Raw genomic sequence first — 19713 nt, forward strand, 5'->3', positions numbered from 1 at the left:
ATGGTCCGCCCTGGACCGCCGAGGCGGCGCCTCTGCAACCCGGCCACTCCGGGCACGTGCAAGTCCGTAGGGACTTGTCCAAACACTGGTCCTGCCCACCCCCAGCCCTCGGCAGGAACGGGACACACACACACACACACACACACACACACACACACACACACACACACACACACACACACACGAGATCCTTGGACGTGGCGGGCAGGGTTCTTGAGCCCACTAGGAATATGAACTTAACCTAAGTAAGAAATGGGCAAGAGAATCCGCGCCGCGGTGCATCTGCGACACACTGGCCCGCGTCTCCGCCCTTTGGTCCCCTAGGCCTGTCTGGCACGCAGTGCTGTGACTGACTAGTGCCTGGCCCAGGTCCTACTGGAAACGGCCGCCTCCCTTTCTCCCTTAGAGCTTAAGTCAAGCTTTGAGAACTTTCGGAGATGTTAGCGCAGCATTTTAGCAGGGGAGGAAACAGGCTCCACAGCTGTCTGTACCCACGCAGATTGTAGGGGGCAGTTGTGAACTCAGATCCCTGTGACCTAAGTCTTGAAGCTGAGCTCACTTTTTGCTCCCCCTTCTCTACCTTTTCAGGTATGCTCTGACAGAAGTGTGGAGGCAAGGTGATCGGTGCCCTGGAAGATGGCGACGATGGTGTGGAGAGAATGAAGCAGGTGAGGGCTTCCAGGGCCACACATGGTCTCTAGAGCCACGTTCTTGATGAGCTATAACATTTTTAGCTTCTTTTGTGTATTCATGCACAAGCACACATACCACAGGAGAGTGTTCGGGGTCTTCACTATGGCTCCTCGCCTTTTCCTGCCTTTCCCCCTTGAGACGGGGTCTCTCGCGGAATCTGGAGCTAGTTTTTCTACTGGAATGGCTGGCTAGGAAGTCCTGGTAACGCATCCTATCTCTGCCAGCTTCCTTGACCCAGGAAAGGAGTTCTAGCCAGATGTGGCCACACCCAGCTTTTTATGTGGGAACTGGTATTCAAATTCAAATCCTCACGCTTGTACAGCAAGTGCTCTTAAGGACCAGGCCATCTCCCTGGCCTCTAGTTCTAATTCCTTGGTACAAAAAGAAAAGGTTAAGCCGGGCGATGGTGGCGCACGCCTTTAATCCCAGCACTCGGGAGGCAGAGCCAGGCGGATCTCTGTGAGTTCGAGGCCAGCCTGGGCTACCAAGTGAGTTCCAGGAAAGGCGCAAAACTACACAGAGAAACCCTGTCTCGTAAAACCAAAAAAAAAAAAACAAAAAGAAAAGGTTAAATGCACTAGTCGCAAGGGCAACCTGAGTTATATTTATCTCTATATAAATGCAGCTATAACACACTCAAACCTTCACACACACACACACACACACACACACACACACACACACACACACACACACGTAGTAGTTGTAAAACAGAATAGAATGTTCTTGTTTTCTGCAGGAGAATACAAAGCCAAGAGCTTGTGTGCATGGTACTGCACTGGATGGGATTACATATTGTTAATACGTTGCTAATGACACCCTCTGCCCCATGCTACTGAAACCACACATGAAAATCTAGTCCTGGGATCAGGACCCCGGGCCAGGTACTTCATGGTTGAGGGGCAGGTAGACCCTATGCTGGAAGTATTCCATGGAACATGAGCATCTCTCCACACTGGCTTTGGGCACCCCTGCCCAAGCCTGCACCCCTCATTCAAATCCTAGCCCCACCCACCACCCTGATCATCATGTCACCATGGTGCTAGGTAGAGTGTTGTGTGTTTTTCCTCTGCTTCTCTACTTCTCAGGTCCCAGGGCAGCCCAGACCAGACTGAGAGACAAATGCTTAGAACTCAGTGGGGTCAGTTACCTCAGGAAGGCACCTGGAGCTTATATGGACAGGCTGCATCCATCACCTGCCATGCTATCCAACTTGCTAGAAGCATATCCCTGAGTCACACAACGGTGGGAGGAAAGAGCTGGTATTCAGAACTGGACTCTTGGCTGGGTGGGCTCTGTGTATTCAGTCTTGGACACTGGCTCTGAACCTGTGTTCCTCACATGGGAGAGGAACACTGCCTGGAAAGGAAGTGACTCACTGTTGCAACTCTCTATAGGGGGTCTGTTTCTATTCACCTCAGATGGAGGCAACCAGGGACCAAAGGAAGCATTCCATGCAAGTCCATCGTGGTGAACCACTGAGTTTATTGGGGTACTTAGAGTGAGGTGAGGGGTTACTTTCAGGGGTTTGGGTGATTCAGGTAGCTACATCCCTGAAAAACCTACCCCTGCGTGGGTGAGCACTCATGAACGCTTCACTGTATGGATGGAGACCCCTGAGGAACTTGCTTGAAAGTCTCCTCTCCTCCAGCAGTGACTTGCACTTGAGTTCAGCCCCCGGGAGGAACCTCTTGTGAGTGTCATGGCCTCCAGGTTCTCTGTAGGACTGAATGCTTCAATCTGGAGGAGGTGGCTGAGCAGCACCCACTAAGCCTCCCAGGTGCTGACCATGAATTCTGGCTTCTTGGAAGGCTGCGTGCTAAGCTTTCCCAGAAGAGGGAGGGATGGTGGGATCCACAGCAAGTGTCCACACCTGGCCACTTGTTCCACTGTTGTCTGACTAGCGGACTGGCCCTGGACCACATAACCACCTGGAGGACAGACATATCAGGACTCAGCCTCCAATGCCATCCAAAGTTTAAAAACAGTTGGTCTGGGGTGAAGTCTGGTAACTTGCATATTAATAAGCTTCTAGGGACACCCTCCTGTGTGTTAACAAGTTGTGAGTGACACCCTCTGCCCTCACACCTGCTGAAGCCACACTCGGAAACCGGGTCCTGGGAGCAGGATCTGGGCCAGCCACCATGACTGGGGAGCAAGCAGACCCTATGCAGGAGAATTGCCATCCTAACGGTTCCGCCACCAAGTCCTTTCTGGGTCTCAAGGACCCTTGCTGTGACCTTACTTCTCAGCAGTCTTGAAGCAGATGGCGTCGAATGCTCAAGAGAAAGTCAGAGATAGCCTTATGTTTGACTCCTCCTTGTGGGGAACAGGATTTCAGGAGAACTTGATTTGCATGGTGATCCCTTCTTGCATTTTTGGCATTAAAAAAAATTAAAATTAAAAAGTAGGCTTGTTTTTTGATGAAAGGATTTAGGTTATCTGAGCGCCCCACCTTTAAGTACACCAACATCATATCTGTTGTGTGCTACCACTAAACACAGTTCATAGGAAAGTGAGGGGAGGGGCGTAGCTGGACAAGAAACATCACAACAGATGCTAAGAAACAGAAAAGATGGAAACAGACAGGCAGTCTCATGCCCTGTACTCCCTGTGCCCAGATTTCCTGGGCACACATAGATGAGCCTATGCCACCAGCCTAGAAACTTCCCTTGATTGACATGGCAAGAAAGACGTGTTTGGAAGAGACGATGGACTTGATCACAAATCCATAGGAGGGCTGCTGACTCAGAGCAGGCAGGAAGTGGAGGAGCAGGTGCCTTAGTGGCAGCCAGAATTCTGGCTGAGAAACTGCTGAGGAAGCTGAGGCTGGGGTTGTGCTCCTGGACTCTGGGCTCCCACAACCTCTGCCAGCAAACCCCGGGCTCCTTGACCCTTGATGAGTTCTTAGGTTATAAAGTACAGGATTGCCTTCATCCCTCATAGGCACTCCGGGCAGCCTGGAAGGGAGGACATGACTTTCAGCTTCCCTGGTCAGAGGCCAGCCTGCCTGAGCTCCTGTTACGAGTGGGAGACACATCATGGACATTTGGGAATTGAGTTTTTAAAAAAGGATGCCCCACAGTGGGGTGAGAGCCCCAAGAACACGGAGCACAGTGGGATGAGATGGTTGGCAGGGGTAAGGAGCAGGGGAGGGGCCAGATGGCAGAGCAGAGCAGCACTAAGCCCTGGAGTGAAAGGCCTTCAGGAAGCTACACAGAGTCTTAGAAGAAAGAACTCCAGGAGGAAGAAGACTGAAGGCTGCGAGTGTCCCTGGGGCCCTGCTGCCGACACTGGGCTGGCTGGACCTGGAGAGCAGCAGAGTCAGGAGGAATGGAGACCTCTCTGAAGGTAATGACCACTGGAGAACCTGTCACCTCTGGCACCTGCTAACACCTGCTGAGCATGCAGATGCTGAAGAGAACACTGCTGGGGAGAATTTGAAGGCACAGAGAGTGGTATGCAGAAGAGCCCAGGCCAGGAGGGACACCCCAGAGATCAGCAGAGTGGACACTGGAAACCATCCACCTGCCAGCATTCAGCCATCCCTGTTTCTTCTTCAAGTCATAGACCTACATCATTTGTGATACGTTCAGACCACCTGGAAAATGCATCAGTTAAAGAGATACTTCCTGTACACCCATTACATGCCTGTCAGCTTGGGGTTAGGGGGACTGATCTGGTTTGTTTGATGTGGTGGTTAATGATGGTTGTCAACTTGATGGGATCGATAATCCCCTAAAGACAAGCTCGAGGTGGGGGGCATGTTGTGAGGGCATTTCTAAACTAGGCTAATTGAAGTGGGAAGACCTTATCCTGAAAGAAGGCAGCACCTGCCCAGGCTGGGGTCCTGGGCTGACCACAAAGGCCAAACCAAACTGAGCGTTAACGTAAATGTTCATCTCTCTCTGTTCCCTGACAGTGAATGTGATGTGACCAGGACCTTACGTTCCTTCTGCCCTGCCTTCCCCACAGCAGATGGATTGTATCCCCTGATGAACCTTTCTCCCTTTAAATTGCTTTTGTTGGATATTTTGTTACAGCAACGAGAAGAGCAACTAATATACCCGTCCTCGCTGGACTCTTGCTAATGAATCATCAGACAGAAAGGTAGGAACTAGATCAAGGGCGTTAAAGTAAAAAGTGCAGCCGTAGGGAAGGGGAGAGGTGATTTATATTGTCAGAGAAGATCTTTCTGAGCTCTGGACACTAAGAAGCCATGGCGGGGGGGGGGGGGGGGGGGGGGGGGTTGAGGGGGCGGGGGGCGGGAATGGGAGTGTCCAGGGGTAGAGGGTCCTGACAGAGGCAGAGCTAGAGGGGAGCAAGTGCAAAGGCCCCAGTGGCCACAAAGTGGGGGTCAGGCAAGAAGCCCTACTAGATGCACCTCAAGGAGCACAGATGAAAGATGGAGATGGGAAGATGGGGTGGAATATGGGGAAGGCAGAGACAGAGAACCCTGGAGATGGAGAGGAAGGACTTGGATTATCACGGGGCCTGTGGGAAGTTGATGGCCTGAGCACAGAAGATGCAAACTCTTGAGACACATTAGCGTCTCAGAAGAGAGGGGCAGAGAGGCCTGAGGGTGAGGTGCAAGTTGGAGGTAACTCAACAGGAAGTGCTGGCAAGTTGGATGTTAGGCTTTGGGAAGAACGAGAGCTGATCTGGGGCTCAGCTCAAGGCCGTCATTGCATGGATGTGAGAGGCTAGCATTTGGTCCTGAGTCTGTGTCAAACACGAGGGGACCTGAGTGCCTATGAGTAGAGTCAGCATGAGGGATGCTCAGGAGTGAAGGAGAAGAGGATGGAGGCTCAGCCTTAGGCCCCTGGAGTCTTGGCCTGGCTGACACTGGGCATGCAAATGGTCCTGTCTTTCTCTCTGAAGGTGCTCACTGATGCAGACATTTCTCTGTTTCCTCCTCCTGAAATGTCTTTTCACACCACTAGTCAAACGTGTGCATTGTTATAGGCACGGATCCCCTACTGGAATGTCCAGGTTCTTGTGTCCTGAAACAAAGAACTGGACTCGGGACTTTTGGATATTGGCAGAAACTTAGAGTGCTTACTAAGGAAGAGGAAGTCTTTGCCAAGAATGGAAATGGACCGGAGAGCTGGGATGGGCCAAGGCTCCAAAGCTCTGCCCCCTCATCCATGACATAGCATCTGCCTTTTCCTGTATTTGGAGATCCTGGGCTTTTCTCACATGAGATCTGTTTTTGCTACATATATCCTGCAGAGACAGACAGACAAACAGACAGACAGAGACAGAGAGTTCTGTCATGGGTTCTTTTATATCTTAACCTTGATGATCTCTTTCCCTATACTCTCCTTTCCTGCCACTTGATGGCTTGTCCCGCTCAGCATCTAGCCTTGCGCCTAACCACCCACCTTCTCAGACACAGCTGGACCTGCTCTTAGGCAGGGGCCCCTCTTCTTTGCTCTATGCAGTACTGATTTCAGTCTTCTGGCAGGACTTGGGGTGCCTGGGTACAGGATGTGTCCAGCCTGAGTCAGAGATGAACTCAGTCCAGGGCAACCCTGAGTCTGTCAGCTGGATTGGGGTACAAGTGGAGGGTGGAATCAATCCCCAAGCCTCAGAGCCAAGCTAATGCTCAACTTATTCTCACTCCTGAAATTATAACCCTTTCTTTGGGCATGGCAGCGCACACCATTAATTCCAGCCCTTGGGAGAGAGAGGCAGGTAGATCTCTGTGAGTTTGAGGCCAGCCTGGTCTACATGTGATTTCCAAGCCATCCAGGGCTGTATATTGAGACACACACCTCCTCTGAAAACAAGCAAATGTGTCTCTGTGTTTGCACGTGTGTACACACACGCATTGGGAGGTCTGAGGTTGACATCAGAGATCTTCCTCAGTCATTGTCTACCTTGTCTGAGATAGTCTCTTACTAGATCTGAAACTGATTGACGAAACTGGTCTGGCTTGCCCACAAGCCCCTGAGATCCTCCTCTGTCTCCCCAGTGCTGGGGTTTCAGGCATAGGCTGCCAAGCCCAGCTTTTTGCATGGGTGCTGGGGATTTGAACACAGGTCCTCACATTGGACAGCAAGCATTTTATTGACTGAGTCATCTACTCAGCTATACCAACCCTGTCTCTAATAAGGCCTGAGCCTTGCCACCTATCAAGGCATCAGACATTTAGGGGTCCTCAGAAAAACCTGCTAAGGTGGAGCCGAAGGTGGTGAAGGCTGTGTTGGGATGAGGGGAAGAAACACGTTTATTCTGCGGTGACTCTTTCCAAAGATGGTTGTTGTGGTTTTCACTCTTTACTCCTTTGTTCTTTGAGGGGCCCACCACGCAGCTCCCAATAAATCACACACAGAGACTTGTTCTTACTTATGAATGCCCGGCCTTAGCTTGGCTTGTTTCTAGCCAGCTTGTCTTAAATTATCCCATCTACCTTTTGCCTCTGGGCTTTTAACTTTCCCTTCCTTCTGTAATTCTTACTTTCGCTCTCACTCCGTGGCTGGCTGGGTGACTGGCCCCTGGCACCCTCCTCTCCTTGTTCTTGATCCTCCTCTCTTCCCAGATTTCTCCTTCTATTTATTCTCTCTGCCTGCCAGACCCACCTATCCTTCCTCCTGCCTTGCTATTGGCCCTTCAGCTCTTTATTGGACCATCAGGTGTTTTAGGCAGGGAAAGTAATACAGCTTCACAGAGTTAAACAAATGCAACACAAACGAATGCAACACATCTCCATATCACTAAACAAATGTTCCACAGCCTAAACAAATGTAACTCATCTTAAGATAATATTCTACTACAGATGGTGGCTTTGCAAGCCCCTTAATTGGATGCACTATGACTGGGGGCCTGCCAGCAGCCCTTCAGGATCTCCGTGCCCCTTCACATCAATCAGAACCTGAGTCCTCCACCACCTGATATTATTTATGAGGTTCAGAGCGTCAGCCAGCTGGCCTCTCTGAGAAGAAACAAGAGGCCAAGGCTCCAGTCATGTGGTGAGCCATGCTCTCAGTCAGGCCTCTGGTTCGCCCTGTGTCCAAGCCCCCTGAAGGACCAAGGAAGCTATCACGGAGGAGGTGGCCCACCCCCACACAGATGCATGCAGCTTGCACAGCAGTGCAAGGCACACGCCCCTCACCTGCACATTCCTATGATACCTGAGGGCCATAGACACTCAGCCTAAGCCAATGGCATTTCTGATGTACCTGGTCGATGGTATATGTACCAGAACCTACTTGCCTCCCATTCTGGAGATAGCCACTCCCTCTGTTGTAGGGGGATATGTTTCAAACAGGCTTTGTGTGTGTGTGTGTGTGTGTGTGTGTGTGTGTGTGTGTGTGTGTACAAATTTTTGTGTGCAGGTACATGTCTGTACCTATGCGTATGGAGGCCAGAGGACAAATTAGGCTGTTATCACTCAGGTGCCATCCACCTTGATTTTTTTGAAACGAGGTCTCTCAGTGGCCTGGAGCTCACCAAGCAGGCTCAGTTGTCTGGCTAGTGAGTCCTGGAGATCTGGCTGTCGGCACTGGCATTATAAGCACACACCACCGTACCTGGGTTTTTAGATGTTGGTTCTAGGGGCTCACACTCTGGTCTTCACACTCACTTGGTGAGCTGGTTAGTTTTTTGTCAACTTGATGCCACACAGAGTCACCTGGGAAGAGGGAGCCTCAACTAAGGAACTGCCTCCACCAGATTACTCTGTGGGCATGTTTGTGGGGCATTTTCTTAATTAATGATTGCCATGGGAGGGCCCCGCCCACTGTGGGAGATGCCGGCTGTGGTCCTGGGCTGTATAAGAAAGCAAGATGGGCAAGAAGCCATGGAGAGCATACATCATTCCTCCATGGTCTCTGCTGCAATTCCCGCCTCCAGTTTCCTACCCCAACTCCCTTCAGTGATGGACAATTACCTGCAAGTGTAAGCTGAAATAAACCCTTTCTTCCAATTTGCTTTTGGTCATAATGTTTATCAAACTTAAATAGAAATTAGTACCAGACACTGTTACAGACCTGACAATGGTTTTTGTTGTTGTTGTTTTGTTTTGTTTTGTTTTGTGTTTGATTGTGGACAGAGTTTGGAACTTTGGGGTGGAAAAGGCCAATGAATTTTGAGAGCTTAATGAGCTATTATGTCTTGGAAGATGTTGAGAGAGGTACAGATGATGGAGGCCTGGTGATGAAGTTTCCAAGGGCAGCAAAAGCCTTTGCTTTTGTTTCTGTGGTATTTTGGGTTAAGCATCTGTGGAAATGAAACCTTTGCTTTACTGGGACAGTAGATGCTGGTTATCTGGGGCTGAGAAATCAGTTGTGATTAATAAGAGATCCGAATCATTGAGCCAAGATATTCTGGGAAGTATTTCTTCAGGGCCAGCACACGGAAACTGTAGTCTAGAGGGGGTCAGGTCTGCATCTCAGGCTGAAAGCTGAACTTGGCAAAATGTAAGAATTTCTCACACAGTCCTGGTTCTAGTGACACAGAGGGGTCATAGGGAGCAGCTAAGTCTTGGCACTGTCGGAGGCTGGGAAAGGCCGTTGATGAAAGTTGGAGTTGCCAGGACAGAGGGGTGACCACCAAGAACAATGATAGGTGTAGGGTAGAGCTGGCTTGAGCCTACAAGACAGTCTGTATGTGTTGTGGATGGCAGAGCTGGAGAAGTGGAGCTGTGTAAGCTCTTGGGGGCCTAGTTGATCATGAGTGAGTCCCAGGTGTCAGACACTGAGCCACAAGGTTTGGAGCTACACTTTTGGACTTCGGTTTTGCTTAAGTATGGTTGTTTTCATGCCCTAGTCCTGGAGAAAGAAGGTTCTTAAGTTAATTTTGGTTTCACAGGGACTCTGAGTTAAAATACTTTGGACATCTTAAAGAGAGTTTGAAATTTTAAAGTGTTTGAATTTTTAAAAGACTATGGGACTTTTAAAGTTATGCTATGCTTTATATTGTGATGTTAATGTGAGATCTTGGGGATAAACAAGAAAGAAAAGGTTATGGTTTGATAGCTACACATTTTTGTATGTGTCAAATTGACAAGGGATTGGTTGTGCTAATTGGTTTTTTCAACTTGAGACAACCTAGAGTCTTCTGGGAAGAGGAAACCTCAGTTGAAGAATTGTATCTACCTGTGGGCACATCTGTGAGCACTTTCTTAATTAATGATTGATGTGAGAGGGCCCAGATCACTCTGGGCTGTGCCACCCCTAGGCAGGTGGTCCTGGGATATAGGAAAACAAGGTGAGCAAGTCATGGAGAGCAAGCTAGGAAGCAGTGTTCCTCCCTGGCTTCTACATCATCTTCTGCCTCCAGGTTCTTGCCTTGAGTTCCTGCCCTGACTTCATGATGCACTCTAAATTGTAGCTAAATAAACCCTCTTCTTCCCAAGTTGTTTTTATTCTGGATTTTTATCACAGCAACTAAAAGCACACTAGAGTGTTAACAAGCATTTTACCAAACTGATCTGTCACCGCAGACCTCAATCTGGCCTGCGCTGAGGACATTGAAGTGTTCCTCTTCCTGGAAAGGTCACATTTCAGAGAGCAGAATCTATGACTATTTCTCAAGCACCTGACTCCATGATAGAGCTGCAGGCTCAGAGTCCTTAAGTAGAAGGACATGTCATTTTCCACATAGACACAATCACTGGTCCCAAGGGAAAGCTGGGCTTGGTCATAACTGGGAAGAAGTCACATTTCCTCAATGGCTAAAGCTACATGACCCAGGCTATGACTGTGGTCCTCTAGGTCAGGGCTATAGGAGTAAGGATGAGGTTTGGTGTCACAGGCCCTAAAAAGTGGAATATTTAGCAACAACATGGTTCAATGTGTTAGCAAGGAGCCGTCTCCTACCTCAACCCCTCAGCCTAAGAGGATCTCAAGCCTGCCTCTGTGTGGCTTTTATTCAGGGCAAAGAATGACACCTGCCCGTCTTGCCAGGACTGCAGATTGTATGTCACAAAGGGAAAGGAAAGGAAAGGAAAGGAAAAAGGAAAGGAAGAGCCAGCAGACTCTATTTGGAAACAATGGGGACCTTATTTCCATCTTTGCTGTTGAAGAGTGGGGTCAGGCTTGGGACATCATGCCCCCTGCAGTTTCTGTTTATTGGGAAAGGTTGAAATGGAGAGAGAGATGGGTTCTGCTGGAACCCGGATGTGCAAGAGCCTCCTCCCTCCTCTCACCTCTTCCAGCCACAAGGCAGCCTGCAATGACTTTCTCTGGTCTTGCAATGCCACACCCCACCTTCACACTTCCACTCTAGTCTCCTGGAACAAGGACTACTACTTGGCAATTTTTTTTAAGAAGTTTTTATTTGTAGTTTTAATCATGTATATGTGTGCATGTCTCTTTTGTGGCTATGTACGTATGAACGCAGATACCCACGGGGGCCAAAGGTATCAGGTTCTGTGGAGCTGAAGTTACAGGTTCTTGTAAGTCACTTGATGTGGGTGCTGGAAATCGAACTTAGGTCCTCTGAGAGAGCAGCACACATTCTTGACTGCTGTCTTGGAGTCATCTCTCCAACCACCTGCTGAACATCTGTGTCATAGTTAGGCACCTTGTTTTTCAGTGGAAAGTATTGCTGACCTTTAGCATGGATCAAAACATACCCATGAGTGGGCCGCATTTGAGCTGGGGGCCTGAAGGACTCTGAGTCAAGCCCTAACTAGATTGCCTTAATGGTGGGTCTGAGCTGGCCACACTGAATACTGCCTGGGGAGGGGGGGACATGGCGTCTGAGGTCCCTTGGCACTGACTGTGTGGCTGGAGGCAAGATTCTGACCCTTTTGTGACTCCATGGCACCTGTCTCCTGGCCTGCTATGACCCAACCAGGAGAAGACATGAGAGTGTCCATGCGGCAGGGGGCAAACAGTTCTGCTGGATGAACCCCACCCCCAGGGCCTGGCCTGAGGTAGCACGGATGGAAGAAACAATGGCAGCTGGGTTGACACCTTAAGTGCAGTCGGTAGCACCTTCTCGGGATGGGCTTTTCCTGTACCACAGTTTTGTATGTTTGACATCCATTGTACCAAGAAAAGAAGGCGGATCCAGTAGAAAAGCAGATGAACCCCCTGGCTGTGCTGGGACTCTACACAGCCCTCCTCTGCTGACTCTTTTCCACCCAGAACTGCCCAGCTGAGCCCAGCATCTCCCAGACAAGACAGGCCATCACGGAATACTTCTGTTAAGCCCCACACCAAAGGAGTGTCATGATTAATACTGATTATCACCTTAAGAGGACCTAAAATCGTGGATGAGACACGCTTCTGGGCATATCTGAGGGATCACCTAGATAAAGTTCATTGTTTGGGGAAGATTCACCTTGAATGTGGGCTGCACCACTCTGTGGGCTGGGGTCCTGAACTGCATAAAAGTGAGAGAGTGGGCTGTGCACCAGCTCCCATCATCCCCTGCTTCCTGACTGTGGATGTGCTATGACCAGCTGCTTCAAGTTCCAGTTGCTATGACCTCTTCACCATGGTGGACTGTATCCACAGACTGTGACCCTAAATAGACTCTCCCCTCCCTTAAGTTGTTCCTACCAGGTTTTCTGTTGCAGCTATGAGAAAAAGAACCAATCCAGGGAGCTTCCTCGGTTCTCATGCTGAAGTGAGGCTTAATGTGTCAACATGTGAGGCAGTTGGGAGCCACGACTGGCACATGCAGCCTAGCACATCATGTCTCCTCCTGTGCTTCCATGCTCCATCATCGGTTACCACCCCACAGTGGCGTGATATTCCAGGAGGAGCAATGTCCTCATCTGCTACCAAGCACCCAGCAGACTGTGACCCAAGGCATGAGCAATGCTGAGCTTGAAGCATGAGCTGGGGACTCATGGGGGCTGACCCTGGAAACCCCGAAGGACTAGAGAGAGAAATGCTGGTTACAGATGGGGGGCAGGGACAAAGTGTTGGCTGCTAAGGATTTGCCAGGGTAGCAGACGTGGTAGAGCCATGCTGATGCTAGCAGGGATACTGCAGGAAAGCAGAGTATGTCAGACTTCGGTCTCAGAAGGGAAGCCAGAGCAGGGGTCTTGGGGTCACTGGGCAGGGCTCCAGGCAGCCTGGGAGCCAGGAGGCCGGGCTGATGCAAAAGAGACCGCCCAAGCTGGAAGGCGCCAGTCTCCGGGGTGACACTGGTCTCAAAGAGAGAGGACAGAATGGGCTTTTGTGTGCAGTAGATGGGGTAGGGAGGGGAGGTTGTCCCAGGAGAGAGACAGTTAGAGGAAGGAATGAAAGGGGCCATAAAACATGGCGGAGATGCCCACTTTGTAAGCTTGCTAGACAACAAATGGCTAGGAGACTGCATGCTCTGAATAGGGACCTGACTGGAGCGGGAGGAGTGGGCAGAAGGGGGATTCTGGAACCTGAGAAGGTGTGCCCAGTTCAGCGTGGAGAGGTCCTTGCCGCTCTGTCCGGTGGAGCATGACTGAAGTTCGTTGGAGCCAAATGGCTTGGTTCCCACAGCAGGGTCTTGTCCTTTCTCCCCAAAGGCCAAGAGCAGAGCAGATGTCAGATGGAAGAATGAGTGTTGTCTCCTGAGCCTCAGTTATACCACTGCAAGTGGGCATCCCCAGGCTGAGTACTCTAGTCCCATGTGGACACACACCTGGCCATGGAGCAAGTGCCAGCTGCTCAGTCCTATGCCTGTACCTGGCCGCAGACATGTGCCCATGCTTCCAGGTTGGGCCCAGAGGACTTCAGGGACCTTCTGATGGGTTGAAAGGATGAGTGTGGTCCTCTTGTGAGGAAGGATGCTGTAGCCAGGGCTGTTAGTCTAGGTTGGCACCAACATAAGACCTGCTGTCTGAAAGGGAGGACACAGGAGGCTGTGGGAAGTCTGGGGACCTATGAATATCTCCATGATGTCACACAGTCAGGCTCAGATTAGGTCAACCACGTGCCCAGTCAGCCTTTGTGGAATAGGGATGCCCTACCCCTGTCTCCCTTCTAAGAGAGTTTACAGATTTCTAGGGAGTCCAGGGGATGAGCACTTCCCTGCAAACAGCAGCCCCTCTCTCCTGGAAAAGAGGCCTTGGCGGGAGATGGGATGGAAGCCCTTGCAAGATTCTCTTCACCATGTCCGCTGCTGTGCTTACCACACCCCCAGCATGAGGTGGCCCCAGTCACCCTATTTGAAACAATCCAATCCCGAGGCCCACACAGAGCTAGCAAGATGGAAGTTGGGCCCCTGTGCCTGGGAGCCAGGCCAAGGCTGCTCTTAGCAACAGGGTGTTCAGGGAAAATTGTGCTCACAATTCAGGGCATGTGTGGCTGTTTGCCATGGAGACTGTGTGCCTGTGTGAGGAGCCTTTACAAAAGAGCAGTGTGTGCGTGTGTGTGTGTGTGTGTGTGTGTGTGTGTGTGTGTGTGTGTGTGTGTGCATGTGTGCATGAATCACTTCTGCTCACACACAAGATAGCAGCACTTATACAGAACAAAGAGCTGAATGGAGACAAATCACTAATCAGCTACTACTGGCAGTGGGAAACCAAGAAGAGACCTAGGAGTTCCTGCACAGTCTACATTTGTAGTCCTAAGAATCAATGTCTTTGCACAAAGAAACGTTCAGTGTTCAAAGTGGGAAATGATGGAGCAGATGTTTGTGCATCACCAAGAATTTCTTGTTTTGCAATGAAGAAATGGATGTACTGTGGCTGCCTAGGATGTCTTGGCCTCGGGCATGTGTTCAGGTCCGCACATGGTTCTCTCAAGGTGCTGGCTGCAGGGTCTGCAGAGACAGGACATGCAAGCACTGGCTAGCCCCGGGAACCACCTGACGGCCATCTTCCCAGGGCCCAGATGAGTATTGCCTGCTGTAAACTAGGCACAGACTGGGTGAATAAACCAATGAGCACAGACTGGAAGAATAAGCCAATGGGCACAGACTGGGCACATAAGCCAATCAGTGGTCCATTTTATAGATGAGGAAAAGACGCTCAGAGGTCACACCCTTCAACCTATGAATGACAGGATCAGGACTTGATCAATTTGAAAAAGAGGATCCAGCTGTGTCTTGAATCTACTGAACATGTGGGCGGGTCCTTGGGGAGAAACTTAGTCAGAGAGGCCTTGTCAGGCTTGGGAGGGCTCAACTAAGACTGAACAGTAGAGAAATTACCCAGGGTTCCTCAGTTCCTTTGGCCCCCAGCCTTTAAAAGTCAATCTTGTAGAGTTCAAGAGAACAGAAGGACCCAGCCAGGGTTTGTGTTCAACATTAAGTCCTTGGAGAAAGACCAGCCTGGAGTGGGCCTCTCTTCTGTGGCCAATGCCTCAAAACACGCCCCCACCCTCACCCCCGAGGCTGGGCCATGGAATAAACGTATGAATGAGGCCATGAAAAACAGAACCTCTGGGCTTGATTGTCCTGGGGACCCAACTTGGCCACTCTCCCCAAGAACTGTATCCTAATGCTTGGTGCCAAAGATATTGCTTGATCTGAGTCCAGAGAGCCAGAATAAGGCAGAGCCAAGACTTTTAGCACAGCCAACATGACCCCCAATGGCTATACTTGATGCCAGAGATGGAGAAGAGGGAGAGCTAGCCCAGCATTGACAGTTTCCAGGCAGAGACATCAACACTAGCTCAGTGGGGGGAAGGGGGCAGAACCAAGGAGAATGCTGCGTGGTTCTATCCACACATATCCAGAAGAGCAGTGACAGCAACAGACCCCTACCCAGCAGGAGCGCTTTTCAGCCCCTGCACAGGGAGACTGCACAGCCAGCTCAGACCAAGGTGGGTTAAGTGGGGTAGCCTCTTGTCCTTCGACACCAGACCCCAACTCCTAACCAGATAGGTCTACCAAAGACCTCCTCCAAGCTGGCTGCCAACCAGTTCCTATTAGGATGTCAGCAGCTGGTCCAGGACAACAACAACTCTTGCCCTGTGGGCAGCTACAGTTGATATGTTTCTGGGCACGGGTTCCAGGGGACCTTATTCCAACAGCCTCCCTTCCCTTTCACCCCCCATCCCATCCCTTCCACTTCTTCTCTTTCTTCCCCAGCACCTTCCTGCTTCTAACCCTAGACACTGAACCCCTTCCTCAACCCCTCCCCAAACTCAGTGAACGCTGCCGATTTCCCATTGAGATTGCATCCGTGACAGGACTAGTGACTTCATTAATTGCACTAACTGGCCAGTTAAACTTTTTTTTTAAATCCCCCCCTTTCTGAGTACGTGTCTGTGTGTGTGTGTGTGTGTGTGTGTGTGTGTGTGTGTGTGTGTGTGTGTGTGTGTGTGCAGACTAGAAAATTGATGTAAAATGTCCTTCCTAGTCATTCTTTGCCTTATATTTTTTTTTCCTGCTTTCTTTTTTGAGGCGCTGAACCTGGAGCTCACCAATTCAGTTAGACTGGCCAGCAACAAAAGCAGTAACGCTCCTTCCTTTTTTCTCTGCCTCCTCAGCACTGGAGTTACAGGCATGTGGGGCCCATGCCTGGCTGTTTGCACAGATGCCAGGGAGCCGAATTCAGATCCTCCTGCTTATGTGGCGAGCACCTCACCCACCTAGCCCTCTCCCCAGCCTCTGCGTTCTTGAAACATGCTAAGAGGATAGGTCACCACCATGCATACCAGGTATTAGTCACCTCGACTGTTCTTACCATGCCATGAAGTATCAATATACAGACCTCTGCTCATCACACTGTATAGCTTCCACAAGGCCAGACAAAGAGCTAGCTCCAACTCTGTTGACTATACTGACTTCATTTCATTTGATCCAATCATCTTCCCATGCCCACAGCATGGCATGGAGCCACCGCCTACCCAGGGCAGAGGAGATCTCTCAAGTATGTAGCCCTCACTGGATCTGATGATGAGGGGCCCAGCCTAGCAGAAGTTTTATGCAAAGAGCATCCTTCCCAGCCCATTAGCATCTCTAGGCTGGAAGGACCAACTCTTAAGGGCTTTTTTTGCTCCTGGGAAACGCCTGGTACAGTCCTTTATGGGAGTGCTCTATGTGCAGATGTTGTGAAACACTGTCCTCCAGGCATGGCATGGCCATTGCCCTCTGGGACTCTCAGAGGTGTGATTACCCATGGGAAACTGACACAAGTCTGGGCCAATCACGGAGGAGAGAGGGGCCCTTGAGAGCCTGCCGCTCCCCAGGATTTATAGTTAATGGTTGCTAGGGGAGGTGCTCACAAGGCCACATCCTTTCCCAAAGATATAGAGACTGTTACCAGTTGCTAGGGAAGAGATTGTTTTTCTTCCATTCTGAAGCCCCCCATCAGTTGCCCGTGCTCCTGTGTGTAACCCCAATTAAAATCGCTGGTTCGCCAAGTTAAATGGAATTGTTTCTGTCATGGGTACCCATACTACTAGTTAGTTTCTTCTTAACTTAGACACAAGCTGAGAAGAGGGAATCCTAATCAAGAAAATGCCCCTGCCCACGTCAGATTGGCAAGCCAGGGGGGAGAAAGCCAGGAAGCAGCGCTCCTCTGTGGTCTCTTGCTTCAACTCCTGCCTGAGTTCCTGGCCTGACTTCCCTTCATGGTGGACCATAAGCTGTACACTGAAATAAACCCTTTCCTCCCCAACTCGCTTCGGTCATGGTGTCGATCACAGCAATGGAAACCTAGACAGAATGGTGCCCCAAATAGGAAAACAGACATTTATTCATGACAGAGATTAAGTTCACATAGCTGCTAGCTTGGGTCCAGACTCTGCTCTGGCGGTAAGTCTGTACCAGCTCACAGGGGCCCTGATCTCTTTTTCTTCTAGGGACAGCTGGTGCCCTTCTCAGTATAGCAGTTTGTCCTCCTCTAGGGGACATCAGCCCTCTTGGGGATGTGTCCCTCTTCTATGCTGTCTTCTGTGGGTTGTCAGGCAGAGAAGGAAAAGGACAGTGATGGCTTGGCTACCCTGAATGGCTTTGATGAGGTTTCATTGCAACCAACAGAAAATGGACATTTCACACAGACAGCAACCTGCAGCACAGGGCCTTGCCCCTTGGCACAACTACGTAGTCAGGACAGCCTGGGCTACAGGGCTCATGCCAAGCAATGCTGCCCTGACACAGTGGGTGATGGAAGTCAGCCATGCTGTAGAGCAGTGGTGGGCATGGCCCTGAGATCAGTCTGGTATTGGGAAGTGCCAAGGTTGTCTAGCTCTGTGCTTTTCACCTCTCAGACTCTCGTGTTAACCAGTTCTGGCCTGAATCTGCAATGGTAAAATAAACATCTGTATCACAGTGGGGTCTGGGACTTGTGAAGCACAGGCTTGGGGAGACCAGAGCATCCCCAGAATCTAGAGATGCTATGTTGTAGACCATGCAGCCTGAGGAGTTGTGGTGGTTTGAAGGAAAATGGCCCCAAAGGGAGTGCTACTATTAGGAGGTGTGGTCTTATAGGAGGAAGTGTGTCACTGTGGAGGCAGGCTTTGAGGTCTCATATACGCTCAAGTCACACTTAGTGAGACAACTTCCTGTTGCCTACAAGTCAAGATGCAGGACCTTCAGCTGCTCCTCCAGCACCATGTCTGCCTGCATGTCACCATGTCCTGCCATGATGATAATGGACTAAACCTCTGAAAATCTAAGCTACTCCAATGAGATGTTTTTCCTTTTTAAGAGCTGCCATGGTCAGGGTGTCTCTTCACAGCAACAGAAACCCTAAGACAGGGGTCCTTTAGAGACTTCTACTTAGGTACCCTGGGATTGTGACTTACACCACAGAAAACAATTTCAGGTTGGCCTGGTGTCTTAGTTAAGGTTTCTCTTGCTGTGAAGAGACACCCTGGCCATGGCAGCTCTTACAAAGGAAAACATTTAATTGGGGTGACTCGCTTACAGTTCAGAGGTTCAGTCCATTATTGTCATGGTGGGGCATGGTGGCTGCAGGCAGATCTGGTGCTGGAGAAGTAACTGAGAGTCGTACATCTTACAGGCAACAGCAAGTGGTCTGAGTACCATACCGAGCAAAGCTTGAGCAAAAGAGACCTCAAAGCCCACCCCTACAGTGACACACTTCCTCCAACAAGACCACACCTAATTCAACAAGGCCAGACCTTCTAATAGTGCCACTCCCTTTGGGAGCCATTTTCTTTCAAACCGCCACACTTGTTGGCATAGGTCTGCTATTCTGGCTACTCTTGGGGGTGGAATAGGATGACTGAATGTTCAAGACCTGCCTGGGAAATCTATCATGATACTATCTCAAAATAAGCTATGAAAATGGCTGAAGATATAGGTCAGAGATCTATAATGTAGGAATTCCCTAGGCCAGTGGTTCTCAACCTTCCTAATGATGCAATCCTTTAATACAGTTCCTCATGTTGTGATGGCCCACAACCATAAAATTATTTTCATTACTATTTCATAACTAATTTTACTACTGTTATGAATCATAATATTAATATCTGTGTTTTTCGATGGTCTTAGATGACCCCTGTGAGAGGGTTGTCAACCTATGAAGGGGCCGTGACCCACAAGTTGAGAACTATTGCTCTAGGCTCATACAGCAACAGAAATACAGAGCAATAGGAAAGTAACTGGTTAGCTAGCATCAGGTTACTACAGGTTATCTTTCTGTGTTCATGTAAGGATTAAGGCTAGCAGGGAACTTTGCATATTGACACTGCTTGTTTGGAAAATTCAACTTCTGTCTCTTAGTTTGCAACTTCTTGAAAGATCATGTAAACAGCATCCTTGCAGCTTGATAACCTGGACCTCCAGATTCCCTGGGATATCAATCTTGATTATCAACTTGATAAGATTAAGAATGGCCTGGAGACAAGCCTTTGGGTATGTGTATATGTAAGGCTGTTTCCAGAGACATAGAGCCCAGGTAGAAAGAACCACCTGCATCTCCATTCCGTCTCGGAGTGGCAGGACACAGCGTTTCCCATTCCTGTTCCCATTTTCCTATAGAGAATGGAAGTGGGCTAGTGAGCTGAGAGGAGAGCCCTGGGCCACCAGGCTTATGACTCTTCATAGAACATCTACACAGCACCTACTTCTCCCATTTGTGTATCACAACAGGCTCTTCCTACACATGCACTGTCCATTAGATGGAACTCACCTGGGGAAGAGTTTCCAGTGTTTCTCTGC

General features: G+C 49.9%; 1 long non-coding RNA gene across 2 annotated transcripts; it reads left to right on the forward strand.

The window, feature by feature from the left end:
• The first annotated feature begins 105 nt into the window (after nt 1-105).
• Nucleotides 106-17203, forward strand: LOC128114864 (uncharacterized). 2 transcript variants are annotated; one of them, XR_008219921.1, is made up of 4 exons: nt 106-245; nt 589-668; nt 4737-4803; nt 15985-17203. It is a non-coding gene; the product is annotated as an uncharacterized LOC128114864 (long non-coding RNA). The 2 variants fall into 2 exon arrangements; XR_008219922.1 differs by lacking the exons at nt 106-245; nt 589-668; nt 4737-4803 and adding an exon at nt 5006-15401.
• The last annotated feature ends 2510 nt before the right edge of the window (nt 17204-19713 follow it).

Source organism: Peromyscus californicus, unplaced genomic scaffold, assembly GCF_007827085.1.
Source record: "Peromyscus californicus insignis strain IS unplaced genomic scaffold, ASM782708v3 Scaffold_19__1_contigs__length_69161282, whole genome shotgun sequence".
NCBI classification, from domain to species: domain Eukaryota; kingdom Metazoa; phylum Chordata; class Mammalia; order Rodentia; family Cricetidae; genus Peromyscus; species Peromyscus californicus.